Genomic DNA, 21,189 nt, shown 5'->3' on the forward strand with positions numbered 1-21,189 from the left:
ATGCCATGCTGGTGGGTGGTAACATGCAAACAAAACCCAGCCCTGAAAAGAAATGGAGACTGAAAAGTATTATCATATCATAGAGGAAACATTGGCAAAGAACATATCATTAGGCACCACTTCTGATTTCCCATTTCAACAACAATTATATCAACCTTTAGCTAAAACTGGGATGTTTTTTTTTAAAATCGTTGTGCAACATCATGGGTAAGGTCTTTCACCTGAAAAATTGCATTTCCGCTCTTGTGGGTGTAACAATAGACAAAGAAAAGAGCGAAACAATAATTAAGCAATATATATTTTTATTTGACCTTTATTTAACTAGGGAAGTCAGTTAAGAACAAATTCTTATTTTCAATGACGGCCCTAGGAACAGTGAGTTAACTGCCTGTTCAATATGGACCGAGGAGGTGTGGTATATGGCCAATATACCACAGCTAAGGGCTGTTCTTGTGCACACGCAACAGGAGTGCCTGGATACAGCCCTTAGCCTTGGTATATTGACCGTATACCACAAACCCTTATTGTTATTATAAACTGGTTACCAACGTAATTAGAGCAGTAAAAATAAATGTTTTGTTATACCTGTGGTATACGGTCTGATATAACATGGTTGTCAGCCAATCAGCATTCAGGGCTCGAACCACCCAGTTTATACTTATTATTATATTATGGCAAAATGGGTAGAATAGCAGGAAATTAGCTGTATTAAATGTGTTATAAAACTGCTAAATGTTCTCTCTACCCCAGGGCTAAATGAATTGCACGTGCACCTTCATATTTAAAAAAAATAAATAATAATAAACAAAATATATATAAATATATATAGAGAGATATATATTCAGTAAGTCATTACAGTAATAGCCTTCGAGCCCCGGGTCGTTACATTATTCAACCCGTGGGTGCGTTCCCTGCGTGGCTCCATAGAGGGCGCTGTGTCCCTCTGAGTGGTTTCTGGCCCACGGCTGCTGTCGGAGCAAATTGGCGCCATTTTGAAGATAGGAGGGGGGAAGAGAGCTGCAAGAGACAGAGAGAGAGAGAGAGAGAGAGAGAGAGAGAGGGGATACAATTCATTGCAATTCATTTAAAAAAAAAAAAAAACAAGGTAGGAACCATCACAAGCAAATGTTATTCGTGTGGAATTCGGAGTTCATTTCGTGGGCGTTGATTTTTGTTTGTTTTTGTTTGGAGGTACATTTGTCTGGATCTGTCCAGTTCAAAGTGGGACAAATCCGACGGAGCTGTCCGTGTTCCCTGCCCGTATCGGGGCTAGCTAGCGGTGTCCGCCTTGCCGCTGTTCTTACACTGTGGGGGGTAGAGAATGGGGGCAAGTTTAGCTACCAGTATTTATTCTATTTTATTGTAAATGTATCACTAGCAACGGGGTTGTAAGATGGCTATGAAATGAATATATGTGCACGGTTGATTTTAATGTTCTCAACAAAATACAATTGATAGTAGCAAATGCAGGATTTGCGTGTTATTCAATACTATGTTGTATTGCTAGTTAACTAGGTAGCAGTACACTAACATGCAATTCAGTCAACTAGTGGCCTTGGCGTACAACTGTGCCATAACAATACGCACAAGCCAGCCGTTCACCCGTATGAATGCGACTGCATGTAGCTAGCTAATGTAGCTAGTTAGCCAGCTAACTACATATGGCATACCTCGTGTCCATGTTGAAAATATTAGCTACTGCTCATGCTGCTCTTTTGTGTGTGTGTGTGTGTGTGTGTGTGTGTGTGTGAATTAACTAGTTAGCGTAGGATATTTTCGATGTTGTAACGGTGGCTGAAGTTGGATAAGGGAAGTGAATTGTGTACTGTAATGCTAGCCTGGGTTTGCTAGCTAGCGAGCTAAAGGAAAAAGTCGAATGGCATGATTTGATTCGGGAACCGATAATTCAGACTTTCCCCCCCCCTCCCCGTGTTGGTTAGCTAGTAGGATGTGTCAATGAGGTAAGTCTTTGCCAAATAGCCAATGTTTCCAACCATCCTTTTATGAACACATAAAATATTGTCATATTTAGTTGTCCCCTCCCCCCCTCCTCTACATACATCTTGCATTGCTTTGTCAACAACACAGTTCTCCCTGTCTGTTAACTTTGTGCTGTATTGATTGAACTAACGCACATGATTGCACAACCATTACGTTTCTCCCACATGCTTGTCTAAAAAACCCGTTGAAAAATGTGCAAATGGATGAATTGGCTTTTGACTCGAGGTCTCTAGTTATCTTAGAAGGTCCATTGCAAGCCGATATCAAATCATTTCTGGGTAACAATTAGGTATCTAAACTGTGATTGTTTTCCATCCAAATGAAATAAAAAATGGCTTCTTAGCAAAGAGCAATTTCTCAAGTAAGAATTTATCTAGGACTGTCTGGGAGTGGTCTGGGTGGAGAGGGGAAACTGAAAACTCGCTGTTATTGGCAGAGAGGTTTGGAACTGTTTCTTATTGGTGTATTATAGATGCATTGTGAAAATTAAAAAAAATCATTTCAGACAGTAGTTTTGAAGGTGGTGCTGGCAAGCCTAATGTGGTCCTCGATTTTTGTGTACTACATCATCCATTTTCGTATATGTTTTTTTTGTGTGCTACATCATCCATTTTTGTATGTTTTTTTGTGTACTACATACGTTTTTCGTATACGGTTTTTGTGTACAACATCATCCATTTTCGTATACGTTTTTTTGTGTGTACAACATCATCCATTTTCGTATACGTTTTTTTGTGTGTACTACATCATCCATTTTCATAAATATGTTTTTTTTGCAACTCATTTTTTTGCTATTTGTATTATATGGTATGAATCCAATTTGTTCTCTCTCTTATTTTTATATATATATATATATATATATATATATATTTTTTTTTTATTGTGCTTAAGATCCTGGAGTGAATCTCACTAATTTGACCAGAACAAGGTTAAAAATCAAGGCTGTCTTTTCAAACAGCTTTTTATACTAAAAAAAAAGTCCATTATCATTTTCACAATTGTACAATATTATTGTTACCTCAGTGTGTTATATTTATATATAACACATATATTTATATATAACACAGGAAAATCTAATTTTTGACCGCATTGGACCTTTTAATAAGAAATGCACACCTTCACCTAGCTATTAAACATATTGCCTAGTCAGACCATTACTCTGTTCCTGTTTGGCGTACAGAAGATTTGACCAAGCTTAACTTGTCGACACTTCCTCAGATTGTTTTAATAGTCACCTGTACAGGGTTGCAGTTGTGATTACAGTGAAAATCTTAGGCCCTGAGCTCCAACATGCAGGATGAAGTGAAATAAAATAATGAAAAATGGTTATAAAACAAACAATATAAACAGCACTATATAAATAACAACTTTGGCATTGATTAATAAGTAAGTGTCCATTGGGGTGGGGGCAGAGTAAAAAACTGTTTGGAAACAGTTTGGAAACAAACACAGAGAAATCAGTTAGTGGTGGAAAAATACGATGGAGGATGCAAGTAATGGAATTTAAAAAAAATGCTCAGCCAATTCCTGCAGCAGGTGAGGAATTTGTGGATTAAAAAGGTGCAATGTTGGTAGTGTGGGTTTGGTTTTAAGACGACAGACACAGAACAAACAAAAAAACATTATTTGCAAGTTATTTGTAAGCGGACAGTGGCTGTAAAAGGGGGAAACATGAGTAACCTCCTATAGCCACCTAAAAAGCTGCCATGTGATTGAATATGGTACGAAGAAGCACAAAACTCCAACATCCACCCCAGTGCCAGGCCTAAAACGACATCAAGTTTGAACTAAAATACTGGTTGCTAGGTTCTGGCCATTCTAGGGAGTTTTTCCTAGCTACCGTGCTTCTACACCTGCATTGCTTGCGGTTTTGGGGTTTTAGGCTGAGTTTCTGTACAGCACTTTGAGATATCAGCTGATGTAAGAAGGGCTTTATAAATACATTTGATTGATTGGTTGCGTCATTACAAAGTGGATCCCGTACGACAAGAAAAGCAAAAGATGGCAGGACATTACGGATTCAAAAACGTTGGATCCCCGGTATGTACTGCCTAGCCGAAAATACTTTAGCGGGACAGTCTTACCAAATAAGTACACTGAATGCCATGAAAGAGTGAAGAGGGAGATTGAAAACATGATCCACGTTGCCAGCACAACGGACCTATGGTCAAGCCCAACATCCGAACCTTACATTAGGCTAACTGTGCATTTTATAACCGATGCCTGGGAGCTGAAGAGAAGATATTTGCAAACAGCCTGGGAGCTGAAGAGCCTGGGAGCTGAAGAGCCTGGGAGCTGAAGAGCCTGGGAGCTGAAGAGAAGATGTTTGCAAACAGCTTTTTTCCCCCGGAGGACCATACAGGCCCTAGAATTATGGGGACTGAAAAGAACAACTTGTGTGTGTTTTACAAACTGACAACGAATCTAACATGGTAAGAGTCATGGAGCTGAACAGCTGGACAAGACTGCAGTGTTTTAATAGTCATGGAGCTGAACAGCTGGACAAGACTGCAGTGTTTTAATAGTCATGGAGCTGAACAGCTGGACAAGACTGCAGTGTTTTAATAGTCATGGAGCTGAACAGCTGGACAAGACTGCAGTGTTTTAATAGTCAAGCTGAACAGCTGGACAAGACTAACAGTGTTTTAATAGTCATGGAGCTGAACAGCTGGACAAGACTGCAGTGTTTTAATAGTCATGGAGCTGAACAGCTGGACAAGACTGCAGTGTTTTAATAGTCATGGAGCTGAACAGCTGGACAAGACTGCAGTGTTTTAATAGTCATGGAGCTGAACAGCTGGACAAGACTGCAGTGTTCTGGTCACCGTCTTCATTGGTAAGTTTAAATAGTCGCCAAAATATATTTTTTTGCAAATATGCAGCTACTGTTATAAACTATCAGGATGTTAGTTATTGATGAAATATTAATTTAACTATCTAGCCTAGCATTGCTGGCCAATTGTTGGATTCAAAACTGGAGTGTTCATCACATTAATTGAACTATATTTATTTTACTATATATAATGTATGTAGATCAATCCATTTAAATCACAGTTACTGTAATGAAACTTTATACCCAATAATGGAAACGGTTAAATCAATTTTTATGTCATATTTGTGTGTTTATTTATTATCTAGTTGTTTACTTTTTGGTTCTCATTTCTATTCTGTCATTTAAATATAAGGAGAAAAAAAAGCTGAGTTAATATTGTCAGTTGTTTTGTTGGTATTTTTACAGAGAGAAGTGTTAAAGATCCCAGGATTGACCAGTTGCTGTCTGCAAGAGAGTAGTCAGCGCCTTTTCTATGGCCTATGAAAACTGCACACGCTGATGAACTTGACTTGCCTGACCACTCACTTGTCATTGAAACTCCATCTTCTGACGTGAGCCCCACCTGGTTGATCTAGAGAGTGCTTGAACAGGAGAAGGCTGTAACTCCGGTCCTGGCTGCAGACAAGAAAATCCTGGCTGCAGACAAGGCACCTTGTGACTACATGGCAGGACAAGTCCTTGAGTCAATCAACAAAGCCCAGGTTCCCCTGGAGGAGTTCACTGAAGCCTTGTCTGGAGAAGATTATGTAAGTGACTCCTACATGAAAACCCGCTGAACTCCAGCTGTTCAACGTTACTGTTTTGACTCTGGAAGATGACTCACCCCTAACAAAGGACAACAAGAGAGGACCATCCTCTACCCCGATCCTACCACAGATGACCTGTTGGACGTAGCGTCCTTCCCACACCCACGCTTTAAAACCACATGCATCAAGAGCAACAGGGTGGACTACATAAAGACAAAGAGTAGCAGAGCTTCATTTGACTGCTGACAGAGCAGCTGCCATCCATCGCAGATACAGATGAATCACAGGAGCAGAAGCACCAGACCCAGTGGAACCAAAGAAGATTGAGAAGACGCTTGGAAGTTAAAATTAAAATATATATATTTTTTTAAAGGACAAACACCAGCAGCTTCCCTGTCTGACAAAGGTGTCATTTGAAGCTGAGCTGAATAGCTACCTGCAGACAGTTGATGTTGACAGGTGAGGCAGATCCCCTGGAGTGGTGGAGGGTCCATGAAGAGCACCTTCCTAAGGTGAGCAAACTGGCCAACAAACACCTGTGCATTCCTGCCACTAGTTCACCTTCCGAAAGGGTCTTCAGCACTAGTGGCAATGTGGTGACATGCCACAGAGCTGCACTTAAGCCAGATACAGTAGACCGGCTGGTTTTCCTTTCCCATGACCTGTGGAACCAATATGATTGTTGGTTCTATACCAGGAGTTACACAACCTGGTTAAATGATAGTGTGACATTTTTGTAATTCATACGCCCTATTTGAAGCTGTTATCTTTCCCCGTTTTACTTGAATATTTACATTATTTAGTTGGAATTCTTGGAAGTTATTCTGTTTGGTAGCATTCAACAGACTTCAACAGACTTGCGCATCATGTGAAATAGTTATTTGTAATGTTATTTATTTTTCAGGGTGGTACCATATGTGTAATAATCCGCTGGCCATTTGATGAATTGTTCAGCAGTCTTATGGAGCTTTTTGGACCTGGACTTGGTGCTCCGGTACCGCTTGCCGTGAGGTAGCAGAGAGAACAGTCTATGACTTGGGTGACTGGAGTCTTTGACAATTTGGGCCTTCCTCTGACACAGCCTGGTATAGAGGTCCTGGCCACAGTACTGAAGCCATGGACCGTAAGATGGGCTTGTTTTCCTTCACCATAACATGCCACAGTACTGAAGCCATGGACCGTAAGATGGGCTTGTTTTCCTTCACCATAACATGCCACAGTACTGAAGCCATGGACCGTAAGATGGGCTTGTTTTCCTTCACCATAACATGCCACAGTACTGAAGCCATGGACCGTAAGATGGGCTTGTTTTCCTTCACCATAACATGCCACAGTACTGAAGCCATGGACCGTAAGATGGGCTTGTTTTCCTTCACCATAACATGCCACAGTACTGAAGCCATGGACCGTAAGATGGGCTTGTTTTCCTTCACCATAACATGCCACAGTACTGAAGCCATGGACCGTAAGATGGGCTTGTTTTCCTTCACCATAACATGCCACAGTACTGAAGCCATGGACCGTAAGATGGGCTTGTTTTCCTTCACCATAACATGCCACAGTACTGAAGCCATGGACCGTAGATGGGCTTGTTTTCCTTCACCATAACATGCCACAGTACTGAAGCCATGGACCGTAAGATGGGCTTGTTTTCCTTCACCATAACATGCCACAGTACTGAAGCCATGGACCGTAGATGGGCTTGTTTTCCTTCACCATAACATGCCACAGTACTGAAGCCATGGACCGTAGATGGGCTTGTTTTCCTTCACCATAACATGCCACAGTTCTGAAGCCATGGACCGTAGATGGGCTTGTTTTCCTTCACCATAACTGTCTCACTGTGAATATATTCCATTTTTCTTTTCTTTTTTTGCAACGTTATTTATTAGTGTTCCTGTGTTTTTAGTAAAAGTTTAACCAATAGCACTACTGTTATTTACTGTCAGTGTTGTTTAATGCTGTTCCAACAAAAATCAGATGGGATTAAGCTAATGAAAACCCACTTAGAATTCATTAGTTGCAGTCCTTTATATAAGAAAAAAATAACTTTTTTTTTTTTCATTTTATTTTTATTTTTCATTTGTATAAATACTGTCAAAAATGTGAAAAATATAGGGGTATGATATTTAAGCCATATCGTCCCCAGTCCTAGTGTCAGTGCTGTGTGTAAGTTGATTATGCAAATTATTTGGAGTTTCCAACATTGTGTCAATTCTTGTTTTTTGTAAGAAACAATCAGTCTTTCCTCAACTGTTAGCCAAGAGAGACTGTCAGCATAGTATTTATATCAGCCCTCTGATTACCATGAAGAGCAAGGCGTGCTGCTCTGTTCTGGGCCAGCTGCAGCCTAACTAGATCGTTCTTTGTAGCACTTGACCATATGACTGGACAATAATCATGATACAACTAGAGCCTGTGGGACTTGCCTTGTGAAGTGTGGTGTCAAAAAAAGCAGAGCGTCTTTATTTATGACAGACGTCTCCCCATATTTACAACCCCCTAGAATCTATATGTTTTGACCATGACAGTTTACAAGGCTAAAAGTAATTTAGTCTCCTCAAATCAAATTGTATTACAGTGAAATGCTTACTTTACAAGCCCTTAACCAAAAGTGCAGTTCAAGAAATAAGAGTTAAGAAAATATTTAGTGAATAAAGTAACACAGTAGAATGACATAACAGTAACGAGGCTTTATACATGGGGCACTGGTACAGACTAAATGTGCAGGGGTACAGGTTAGTCTGGGTAATATATACATGTAGGTAGGGGTACAGTGACTATGGGGGTACAGGTTAGTCTGGGTAATATGTACATGTAGGTAGGGGTACAGTGACTATGGGGGTACATGTTAGTCTGGGTAATATATACATGTAGGTAGGGGTACAGTGACTATGGGGGTACAGGTTAGTCTGGGTAATATATACATGTAGGTAGGGGTACAGTGACTATGGGGGTACAGGTTAGTCTGGGTAATATGTACATGTAGGTAGGGGTACAGTGAAAGGTTAGTCTGGGTAATATGTACATGTAGGTAGGGTACAGTGACTATGGGGGTACATGTTAGTCTGGGTAATATGTACATGTAGGTAGGGGTACAGTGACTATGGGGGTACAGGTTAGTCTGGGTAATATGTACATGTAGGTAGGGGTACAGTGACTATGGGGGTACAGGTTAGTCTGGGTAATATGTACATGTAGGTAGGGGTACAGTGACTATGGGGGTACAGGTTAGTCTGGGTAATATGTACATGTAGGTAGGGGTAAAGTGACTGGGGGTACAGGTTAGTCTGGGTAATATGTACATGTAGGTAGGGGTACAGTGACTATGGGGGTACAGGTTAGTCTGGGTAATATGTACATGTAGGTAGGGGTACAGTGACTATGGGGGTATAGGTTAGTCTGGGTAATATGTACATGTAGGTAGGGGTACAGTGACTATGGGGGTATAGGTTAGTCTGGGTAATATGTACATGTAGGTAGGGGTACAGTGACTATGGGGGTACAGGTTAGTCTGGGTAATATGTACATGTAGGTAGGGGTACAGTGACTATGGGGGTACAGGTTAGTCTGGGTAATATGTACATGTAGGTAGGGGTACAGTGACTATGGGGGTACAGGTTAGTCTGGGTAATATGTACATGTAGGTAGGGGTACAGTGACTATGGGGGTACAGGTTAGTCTGGGTAATATGTACATGTAGGTAGGGGTACAGTGACTATGGGGGTACAGGTTAGTCTGGGTAATATGTACATGTAATATGTACATGTAGGTAGGGGTACAGTGACATATGGGGGTACAGGTTAGTCTGGGTAATATGTAGATGTAGGTAGGGGTACAGTGACTATGGGGGTACAGGTTAGTCTGGGTAATATGTACATGTAGGTAGGGGTACAGTGACTATGGGGGTACAGGTTAGTCTGGGTAATATGTACATGTAGGTAGGGGTACAGTGACTACAGGTTAGCCTGGGTAATATGTACATGTAGGTAGGGGTACAGTGACTACAGGTTAGTCTGGGTAATATGTACATGTAGGTAGGGGTACAGTGACTACAGGTTAGTCTGGGTAATATGTACATGTAGGTAGGGGTACAGTGACTATGGGGGTACAGGTTAGTCTGGGTAATATGTACATGTAGGTAGGGGTACAGTGACTATGGGGGTACAGGTTAGTCTGGGTAATATGTACATGTAGGTAGGGGTACAGTGACTATGGGGGTACAGGTTAGTCTGGGAAATATGTACATGTAGGTAGGGGTACAGTGACTATAGGGGTACAGGTTAGTCTGGGTAATATGTACATGTAGGTAGGGGTAAAGTGACTACAGGTTAGTCTGGGTAATATGTACATGTAGGTAGGGGTACAGTGACTATGGGGGTACAGGGTAGTCTGGGTAATATCTACATGTAGGTAGGGGTACAGTGACTATGGGGGTACAGGTTAGTCTGGGTAATATGTACATGTAGGTAGGGGTAAAGTGACTACAGGTTAGTCTGGGTAATATGTACATGTAGGCGGGGTAAAGTGACCGCACAGATGATTAAACCGCAAGTAGCAGCAGTGTAAAAACAAAAAGGGGGGGGTCAATGTAATAATCCGGTGGCCATTTGATGAATTGTTCAGCGGTCTTATGGAGCTTTTTGGACCTGGACTTGGTGCTCCGGTACCGCTTGCCGTGAGGTAGCAGAGAGAACAGTCTATGACTTGGGTGACTGGAGTCTTTGACAATTTGGGCCTTCCTCTGACACAGCCTGGTATAGAGGTCCTGGATGTCAGGAAGCTTGGCCCCAGTGATGTACTGGGTCGTATGCACTACCCTCTGTAGTGCCTTACGGTCAGATACAGAACAGTTGCATCACCGCCTGGTATGGCAACCTGTCAGGATTACTCTCGATGGTGCAGCTGTACAATTTTTGAGGATCTGGGGACCTGTGCCAAATCATTTGTTTCCTGGTGGGGGGGAAAGGTGCTGTTGTGCCCTCTTCATGACTGTCTGGATGTGTTTGGACCATGATAGCCACGCCATTCATTACCAGATTAACCTGAGGTCTAGAATTTATGGATTGACTTGTACCAAATACAATGCCCTTAGGTTTAGAGATGTTCAGGACCAGTTTATTACTGGCCACCCATTCCAAAACAGACTGCCATTGGCAGGTCATTGGTAACAATAGAAAAAGAGTAGACTCCTCATGTTTTTAACTCCATATATCCTCATATCTTTTCAGCTGCAGAGGTCAGAGGTCGTCATCTCCCTAATTGGCCGATGGTCTATTCCCATGCTCCTAACGTCTGCGGTAGTTGAACACAAGACAAATGTAATTACAAAGATGTAGTGCAGGCTTTAGTGAAAATCACTTCGGTTACATGAATATTTCCTAAATGCTATTGTAAACAACCTTTTTGAGTAATCGCCCACAGCTTAGTCTGACACTCAGACATTGTATTGATTACCTAAAAGATCTAGCCTACTGCGAATGAGTGTGGACCTAATTGAACTTGGTCTTAATTCAGGTTTGCTGGCTACTGAGTTGCACGTTTACCCCCCCGTATGTACCTACATGTTATTACAGTATATTATTTTGTGTCGGACTCATTTTCCCGCTAATTGCCTTATGGATCAAACATTTGCGTGTAGCTTACTGCCTTGTGCACATTGCTACGCTTATTATGTGAAGAAATAGTTTATCAACATTTTAAGCTAAACCTTCTGATCTGTTGCATCAGACACTTTTGAATGTTTATTTTTTATGTATCCTAGGCCTACTGGTTGTATGAATTTGGGATATATCATCCCACAAATGACCCAGATGTCTGTTTGGAATAGTTTATTTATTTCATGACAAGTTGTCCAATAGAATGATAACTGTTCTATTATGGGGGATAGTAGATTGACATAGGCTAGTGATTTTGCTGTTCGTTACTCGTCTTGTTGGCTGAGGGAAATGTAAACGTGGTCATCGGAATTTGATAAGGAGGGATCTCACATCGTTGCTTCCTCGACTTGCAGGTTCTGTTAAGATGAGTTAACAAGAACCTTCATGTGATTTTTATGTCATTTTAATCTCTGTGGGTGGACGCCATAATCAGGTTACGCACCCAATGCATATGGGTCGGTACATTTCTCAAATGTTCAGTAAATTATAATGCTGCCGTTCAAATATCTAACGCCACATTTTCCTAATGAAAACCTATCTGATATCGTACCACCATGGTCATCTGGCCAGCTAGCTAGCGTATTAGCTAATATAGTTAGCTAGCTAACACCACAGATGAAAGGGTAAATTATTGTAATCTTTCCTAACAGGTCAAATAGCTATCTGCTTAGCTTATTGCATGCATGTCCGGGCATGTCGACATGTCTTATTATTGGTGAATTATCGGGTTGCCAGGTAGCCTAGTGGTTAGAGCGTTGGACTAGTAACTGGAAGGTTTCAAGATCAAATCCCAGAGCTGACAAGGTACAAATCTGTCGTTCTGCCCCTGAACAAGGCAGTTAACTCACTGTTCCAAGGCTGTCATTGAAAATAACAATTTGTTCTTAACCTTTCTGGCGCAGGCGTGGCGCTAGCGACCCACCTCGACAACATCCGTTGAATTTGACATTCAAATTATAGAAATATTTAACATTCATGAAAATACAAGTGTAATACATCAAAATAAAGCTTAACTTCTTGTTAATCCAGCCGCAATGTCAGATTTCAAAAAGGCTTTATGGTGAAAGCAAACCATGCGATTATCTGAGGACAGCGCCCTACACACAAAAGCATGAAAAACATTTTTCAACCAGACAGGTGCGCCACGAAAGTCAGAAATAGCGATATAATAAATGCCTTTGAAGATCTTCTTCTGTTGGCACTCCAAAAGGTCCCAGCTACATTATAAATATTCCTTTTGTTTGATAAAGTCCTTCATTATGTCCCCAGTTTAGTTGGCACGCTTCATTCAATAATCCACCGGTTTCCCTCCTTCAAAATGAATCCCAAACGTTACCAATAAACTTCTCCAAACAAGTCAAACAACATTTATAATCAAATCTCAGGCACCCTAATACGTAAATAAATTATACAATTTAAGACGGAGAATCGTTATTGTCTTTACCAGAGATAAACAACAAAGAACACTCTCTCATCCACGCATGAAAACACTACAGCCAAAATGGGAGCCACTTTGAAAAAATGAGTTAGAATGAAGTTTTTCTAAAACAAGCCTGAAACTCTTTCTAAAGACTGTTGACATCTAGTGGAAGCCCTAGGAACTGCAATCTGGGATGTTTTCGCCTCATAATAAACATGACAGCCATTGGAAACAGTGGTAGGCTGAATTATATATTTTTTGGAGGGTATGTCCTTGGGTTTTCGCCTGCCATACCTGTTCTGTTATACTCCCAGACATTATTTTTAACAGTTTTAGAAACTTTAGAGTGTTTTCTATCAAAATCGACCAATTATATGCATATCCTAGCTTCTGGGCCTGAGTAACATGCAGTTTACTTTGGGCACGCTTTCATCCAGACGTCAAAATTCTGCCCCCTAGCCCAAAGAGGTTAATTAACTGACTTGCCTAGTTAAATAAAGGTAAAAAATAATGAATAAAAAAAAACTGATTGGTGAATTAAAACTGAAATGTGTACCTTTTTGGGGTAACCTGACCAAATTCACATAGAAATGTGAGTTTATTGATTTGTCATTCTCATTGAAAGCAAGTCTAAGAAGGGTTAGAAATGTTCTATGTCTTCGGTTTCTATGCTTCCCTTTAAGTTTAGTTTTTTTTTGCGTCTTTTGCTTTCAGTTTTGTACACCAGTTTCTAACAGCTGAAAATACAATATTTTAGGATTAATTAAAATATATTTCACACCGGTTTAGATGGTACAATGATTCACTACACCGTTTCCCAACCCTGGTCCTCCAGTACCCCCAACACTACACAGTTTCCCAACCCTGGTCCTCCAGTAACCCCAACACTACACCGTTTCCCAACCCTGGTCCTCCAGTTTACCCTGGTCCTCCAGTACCCCCAACACTACACAGTTTCCCAACCCTGGTCCTCCAGTAGCCCCAACACTACACCGTTTCCCAACCCTGGTCCTCCAGTACCCCCAACACTACACAGTTTCCCAACCCTGGTCCTCCAGTACCCCCAACACTACACAGTTTCCCAACCCTGGTCCTCCAGTAACCCCAACACTACACAGTTTCCCAACCCTGGTCCTCCAGTACCCTGGTCCCCCCAACACTACACAGTTTCCCAACCCTGGTCCTCCAGTACCCCCAACACTACACAGTTTCCCAACCCTGGTCCTCCAGTAACCCCAACACTACACAGTTTCCCAACCCTGGTCCTCCAGTAACCCCAACACTACACAGTTTCCCAACCCTGGTCCTCCAGTAACCCCCCAACACTACACAGTTTCCCAACCCTGGTCCTCCAGTACCCCCACCTACACAGTTTCCCACAGTACCCCCAACACTACAGTTTCCCAACCCTGGTCCTCCAGTAACCCCAACACTACACCGTTTCCCAACCCTGGTCCTCCAGTACCCCCAACACCTACACAGTTTCCCAACCCTGGTCTTCCAGTACCCCCAACACTACATAGTTTCACAACCCTGGTCCTCCAGTAACCCCAACACTACACAGTTTCGTGGTAGCTCTTGACAAACACACCTCATTCAACTCATTGAGGGTTTGATGATTTGTTGACAAGTTGAATCAGGTGTGCTTATCCAGGATTACAATTAAAAATGTATACCGTTGGGGGTACCGGAAGACCAGGGTTGGGAAACACTGCTCTACTCTAGCCATCGCTCATAAACTGAAATTAGGCAAACTATTAGAATTTTAGCAACCAGGAAATGGTGGGGAGATTTCTGCATATTGTACCTTTTTTTTAAACTAATATTTGCAACAGGAGTTTGATTTTGGTCATTGTGTCATTTCATCCATTTTTCAATACGGCATCTGTTTGGATGAATGAGCTAGCTTGGCGCTGCTGATTTTCTCAGCTAGACATTCCTTGGCTTTGTGCGTTGCTCGTGGCTCAGGCGGTGAGTGGTGGTTGCCATAGCAGCAGCTTTGCTTTGTAGCAGGACTATCAGTAAAGCCGATAGGGAAGAGCTGATGGACTAGAAAAGGTCAATATCGGCCCGACGTATCGGCTGAGCTGTTTTTATTTATTTGTTTATTTAATGTAACATTTATTTAACTAGTCAAGTCAGTTAAGAACAAATTCCTATTTACAATGACAGCCTACACCGGTCAAACCCGGACGTCGCTGGACCAATTGTGCGCTGCCCTATGGGACTCCCAATCACGGCCCGGTTGTGATACAGCCTGGAATCGAACCAGAGTGTCTGTAGTGACGCCTCTAGCAATGAGATGCAATGCCTTAGACCGCTGCGCCTCTCGGGAGCCCCGAGTTAAACATAACATTCAACATTTTTATATTTAGAAAATAAATTATCAAATTAAATCAGACTTTTTCCTAGTTTGAGTTTTTTTTAAATCAGTTTCGGTCCAGGTGGGGTGAAGAAGATGTTTGACAATAAGAACTGCATTCCGAAGTTATATATAGGCAAATAAATTAACTTCTACTGCTCTAGATGATGCATCATGGGTGAATAAAACTTTATTTAAGTTATTTAAGTTCTTATTGTAATGAGATGTAGTATTTACAGGAATGTGAAAAGGTCTTATTGTAATGAGATGTAGTTTTTACAGGAATGTGAAACGGTCTTATTGTAATGAGATGTAGTTTTAACAGGAATGTGAAACGGTCTTATTGTAATGAGATGTAGTTTTAACAGGAATGTGAAACGGTCTTATTGTAATGAGATGTAGTATTTACAGGAATGTGAAACGGTCTTATTGTAATGAGATGTAGTATTTACAGGAATGTGAAACGGTCTTATTGTAATGAGATGTAGTTTTAACAGGAACGTGTTATGGTAATGAGACATGTCCACAGAGTAGTATAGCATTTTAATGAGGCGGCAGGGTAGCCTAGTGGTTAGAGCGTTGGAGTTCAAACCCCTGAGCTGACAAGGTACAAATCTGTCGTTCTGCCCCTGAACAGGCAGTTAACTCACTGTTCCTAGGCCGTCATTGAAAATAAGAATTTGTTCTTAACTGACTTGTCTGCTTAAATAAAGGTTAAAAAAAATTGATAGACAAACCACAGCAACATCATTTTATAGATTGATCCAAGAATTCAATCACAATGCATTTCTTTAATGAGAATTTGGGGGTAACAATGTATAATTAAAAAAACTATCTGGCTAAAATGTATGTAAAATAAGAAACTTAGTCCTCAGAATTATAGTTGATTTTTGCAGATGCATCATGGCTTTGTCACTCAATGTGCTACAGCCGTTTTTAAACTGGTTTCATGAGAATCTCCCATGTACCTTTTAGAAGACATTGGTTGTCTTCCAAGTCGGGAATTGAGGAAAACGTTTTGCGACAGAATACACCCTTGCTGAACACAACCTTGACATTCCCCCTTTTCAGTTATCTCTCTCTCTCTCTCTCTCCTTTCGGAGCTATCCCTCTCTCACTCTCTCCTTTCAGAGCTCTCTCTCTCCTTTCAGGGCTCTCTCTCTCTCTCTCATTTCAGGGCTCTCTCTCTCTCTTTCAGGGCTCTCTCTCTCTCTCTCTCCTTTCAGGCTCTCTCTCTCTCTCTCCTTTCAGAGCTCTCTCTCTCTCTCTCCTTTCAGAGCTCTCTCTCTCCTTTCAGAGCTCTCTCTCTCTCCTTTCAGAGCTCTCTCTCTCTCCTTTCAGAGCTCTCTCTCTCCTTTCAGAGCTCTCTCTCTCCTTTCAGAGCTCTCTCTCTCTCCTTTCAGAGCTCTCTCGCTCTCCTTTCAGAGCTCTCTCTCCCTCTCTCTCCCTCCTTTCACTCATACTCCTGTCTTTCAGTCACCAATCCTCTGCCTATCTCTCCCCTCTTGACTGCAGCAGTGTAACAGTCTGTCTCTTTGTAATGCATGATGCCCGGCTGCCTTTCCCTCCAGAAGCTCCCTCCAGATAAGCACATTGACTTCACTCACTGGCATCAGTGACTTGCGAAGTTGCCAATTCTCCCTCTACCCCGCCTCTTTCTTTCTCTCTCTCTCCCTCCTTCTTCTTTCTTTCCCCCTCTTTCTTTTGCAGACAGACCCCCATCGGTAACCATGGTTATCAATTTTCCAGAGACACAGTTAAGGAAATCTCCACTCCAATACTGTATGTTGGTATTGGTTATTATTAGTCCATTGTTGATAGTCCCAACTTGATTGCTGACATGCAAAAATATTTTTTCAAGATATATCACTTTCGAAATACAGCCGCTATGATCCATATTGCATCATATGATGCTGCGTTTCACACACACACACACACGCACAACTGTAATGTTAGAGAGAGGGGGAAAGAAAGGGAGACAAAAAGAGGAGGTAGAGTTGACAACTTGGCAAGTCACTGATGCCAGTGAGTGAAGTCAATGTGGATATCTGGTCTAGGTTAGAGGGAGGTTCATGTCTGTTTACTCAGACCCTTGGTTCCTCTTGTAAGAGGAGAGGTAGGGGTGGGAGAAGGGGAAGGTGGGGGGACGGGAAGAGTAGAGGTGGAGGAGGGGAAGAAGAGGAAGGGAGGGGTGGGAGGGAAAGAGGAGGTGGGGGAGAGGGGAAGAAGAGAGATATATTGCGGCGATATTGACCTTTTCTAGTCTTGGTTAACGGCCCTTTATCGCTCGACATAGCAAAAACATGCAGATGTACAGTTGAAGTCGGAAGGTTACATACACTTAGGTTGGAGTCATTAAAACTCGTTTTTCAACCACTCCACACATTTCTTGTTAACTTCACTAGGGTAGGGGGCACTCTTTTCACCTCCGGATGAAAAGTGTGCCCAAAGTAAACTGCCTGCTTCTCAGGCCCAGAAGCAGGCAGTTTAAGAAGGATATCCATATAATTGGTAGATTTAGATAGAAAACACTCCAAAGGTTCCTAAACTGTTACAATAATATCTGTGAGTATAACAGAACTGATTTGGCAGGTGAAAACCTGAGAAAAATCCATCCAGGAAGTGTTGAATGCCATTACAGTATCCATTGACTTGGGACTCAAATTGCACTTCTCTAAAAACAACCTGAGGATTGATTGTAAACATCATTTGATATGTTTTTACGAACTTTACGGATACTATTTGGATTTTTCGTCTGCCTGTTGTGACTGCGTTTGAGCCTGTGGATTACTGAACAAAACGCTCAAACAAACCAGAGGTTTTTGTATATAAAGAGGGACTTTATCGAACAAAACAAACATTTATTGAGTAAATGGGAGTCTTGTGAGTGCAACCATATGAAGATCATCAAAGGTAAGTGATTAATTTTATTGCTATTTCTGACTTGTGTAACTCCTCTATGTGGCTGGTAACTGTTTGTAATGATTTGTCTGCTGGGCGCTGTTCTCAGATAATCGCATGGTTTCCTTTCGCCGTAAAGCCTTTTTGAAATCTGACACCGTGGTTGGATTAACAAGAAGTTCATCTTTAAACCGATGTATAACACTTGTATGTTTCATGAATTTTTATAGTATTTCTGTTTTTGAATTTGGCGCACTGCAATTTCACTGGATGTTGGCCAGGTGGGACGCTACCGTCCCACATCCCCTAGTGAGGTTAACAAACTATAGTTTTGGAATGTTGGTGACGACATCTACTTTGTGCATGACACAAGTAATTTTTCCAACAATTGTTTGTTGGAAAACAGCTTGGAAAATTCCAGAAAATGTCATCGCTTTAGAAGCTTCTGATAGGCTAATTGACATCATTTTTTGAGTCAATTGGAGGTGGGCCTGTGCATGTATTTCAAGGCCTACCTTCAAACTCAGCGCCTCTTTGCTTGACATCATGGGAAAATCAAAAGAAATCAGCCAAGACCTCAGATTTTTTTTTTTTGACCTCCACAAGTCTGGTTTATCCTTGGGAGCAATTTCCAAACGCCTGAAGGTATCACGTTCATCTGTACAAACAATAGTACACAAGTATAAATACCATGAGGCCACGCAGCCGTCATACCGCTCAGGAAGGAGACGCGTTCCGTCTCCTAGAGATGAACGTACTTTGGTGTGTAAAGTGCAAATCAATCCCAGAACAACAGCAAAGGACCTTGTGAAGATACTGGAAGAAACGGGTACAAAAGTATCTATATCCACAGTAAAACAAGTCCTATAGACATAACAAGGAAGAAGCCATTGTTCCAAAAGCGCCATAAAAAAAGCCAAACTACGGTTTGCAACTGTAGGGACAAAGATTGTACTTTTTGGAGAAATGTCCTCTGTTCTGATGAAGCAAAAATATAACTTTTTGGCCATAATGTCCATCGTTAGGATTGGAGGAGAAAGAGGGAGGCTTGCAAGCCGAAGAACACCATCTCAACCGTGAAGCACGGGGGTGGCAGCATCATGTTGTGGGTGTGCTTTGCTGCAGGAGGGACTAGTGTACTTCACAAAATGGATGGCATCATGAGGTAGGAAAATTATGTGGATATATTGAAGCAACATCTCAACACATCAGTCAGGAAGTTAAAGCTTGCTCGCAAATGGGTCTTCCAAATGGACAATGGCCCCAAGCATACTTCCAAAATTGGGGCAAAATGGCTTAAGGACAACGAAGTCAAGGTATTGGAGTGGCCATCACAAAGCCCTGACCTCAATCCTATAGAACATTTGTGGGCAGAACTGAAAAGGCGTGTGCGAGCAAGGAGGCTTACAAACCTGACTCAGTTACACCAGCTCTGTCAGGAGGAATGGGCCAAAATTCACCCAACTTATTGTGGGAAGCTTGTGGAAGGCTACCCGAAACGTTTGACCCACGTTAAACAATTTAAAGGCAATGCTAACAAATACTAATTGAGTGTATGTAATATTCTGACCCACTGGAAATATATAATTCTCTCTACTATAATTCAGACATTTCACATTCTTAAAATAGAGTGATGATCCTAACTGACCTAAAAACAGGGCATTTTTACTAGGATTAAATGTCAGGAATTGTGAAAAACTGAGTTGAAATGTATTTGGCCAAGGTGTATGTAAACTTTCGACTTCAACTGTAGGTCTACACCATCGGATCTTATCTCCAAACTATGGACAGATTTAAGTCATTCAGACAGAACATGCATCGTCGTTTCATCTTTTGTCCCTGCGTCCGCTCTCCTTGTTAGATATTATGCACATTTATGGTTTGGTAGGAAATGTTACCACCTTTGATCTAGCTCTAATAGTAGCAGTAAACTGCACCAAGTGATATGAGCAGTGGAGACAGAAGTGAAAGTGAGCAGAGTTAGAGCCTTGCTCTATCCAATCGTAGCAGTAGGATCAAGTTACAACCCCCACCCATTTCTTGACAGATAGTTAAACTAGCCAATCAAATGTCATCCTGGCAGCTGAGTTGTTTAGAGATTTATCCTGACATCTGAAAGAAAATAAAAAACATTCTGATCATGGAAATTGACAAAAGGAAAAACTAGTTTCATAAGCATCTGTGATCACAAGTCATGACGTTACGTTGGACCCATTTTGCATTGAATAGATGTTCTTTTCTATTGTCAAACTAACAGCAGTGCCTATATGATGTCCTTCCATACAGGCGTGTCCTGCTGGACTGGTGCTTCTTTGTAATTGTTGTTGATCAGTAGGCTAATGGAAGTCCCAAATGAAAGACAGATGTTTGTAATCTGTAGCATCATAGACTCCACTGATCAGCTGTAACAAGATCATCAAGTCAATGCACACACCCCTATTGAATATGCCTTCACCTGTATTGTGTGTAGGCCTTAATTTACCCAGTTAATCAAGAGATATTACCATTATGTAGTTAAAAAAAAAAAAAAAAAGCTTTTATTTTATTAGGCAAGTCAGTTAAGAACAAATTCTTATTTACAATGACAGCCTAGGAACAGTGGGTTAACTGCCTGTTCAGGGGCAGAATGACAGATTTGTACCTTGGCAGCTCAGGGGTTTGAACTTGCAACCTTCTGGTTACTTGTCCAACGCTCTAACCACTAGGCTACCCTGCCGCCCCAGTTAGAGTTAGAATGTTAAAACAAAGTGAAATGTATTGTTTAATTTTAAAATGGATGCATTATTGCACACACATGGCTGTCCGGGAAATTTTGTCATCAACATTTTCTCATCTAATGATATTGAGTATCGGCTTAAAATAACGTCCATCTACGTTCTTGACCCCCAAAAATCGGTATTTGCATCATCCCTAAAGAAATCCATAACAAAAAATACTGCCGTTTTGGTGCATGTACAGCCAACTACTGCAAATATAATACTGTGATACTGTCAAAACGAAACGATATATTGCCAAAAATAATATCCCAATTTGTAACGGCATTGTCGCGTCTTCTTTTCATCAATTGAAATGAACGATCCTTTTCGATCCTCCTCGTTTTCGTTTTTATTTTCTGGGTCTATTTAGTCAGTTATCTCGTCAATTGCCACTGAAAAAATAGGTGTTTTGACAAATATTTCTGATGAATATTGTGTAGAATAAGATCAGATTCCTGTAGAATAGATCAGATTCCTGTAGAATAGGGAATCATTTCAACTCTATACATT

The 21,189-nt window shown here is 41.3% G+C and overlaps 1 protein-coding gene across 1 annotated transcript in view; it reads left to right on the forward strand.

Moving 5' to 3' along the window:
* Nucleotides 1-1,043: 1,043 nt before the first annotated feature.
* Nucleotides 1,044-21,189, forward strand: part of pds5b (PDS5 cohesin associated factor B) — a 97,490-nt gene continuing 77,344 nt past the window's right edge. The window contains exon 1 of the mRNA XM_042311628.1: nt 1,044-1,105. The gene's annotated coding sequence lies outside the window, so the exon portion shown is untranslated. The remainder of the gene's footprint in view (nt 1,106-21,189) is intronic.

Source organism: Oncorhynchus tshawytscha, linkage group LG33 (assembly GCF_018296145.1).
Source record: "Oncorhynchus tshawytscha isolate Ot180627B linkage group LG33, Otsh_v2.0, whole genome shotgun sequence".
NCBI lineage: Eukaryota > Metazoa > Chordata > Actinopteri > Salmoniformes > Salmonidae > Oncorhynchus > Oncorhynchus tshawytscha.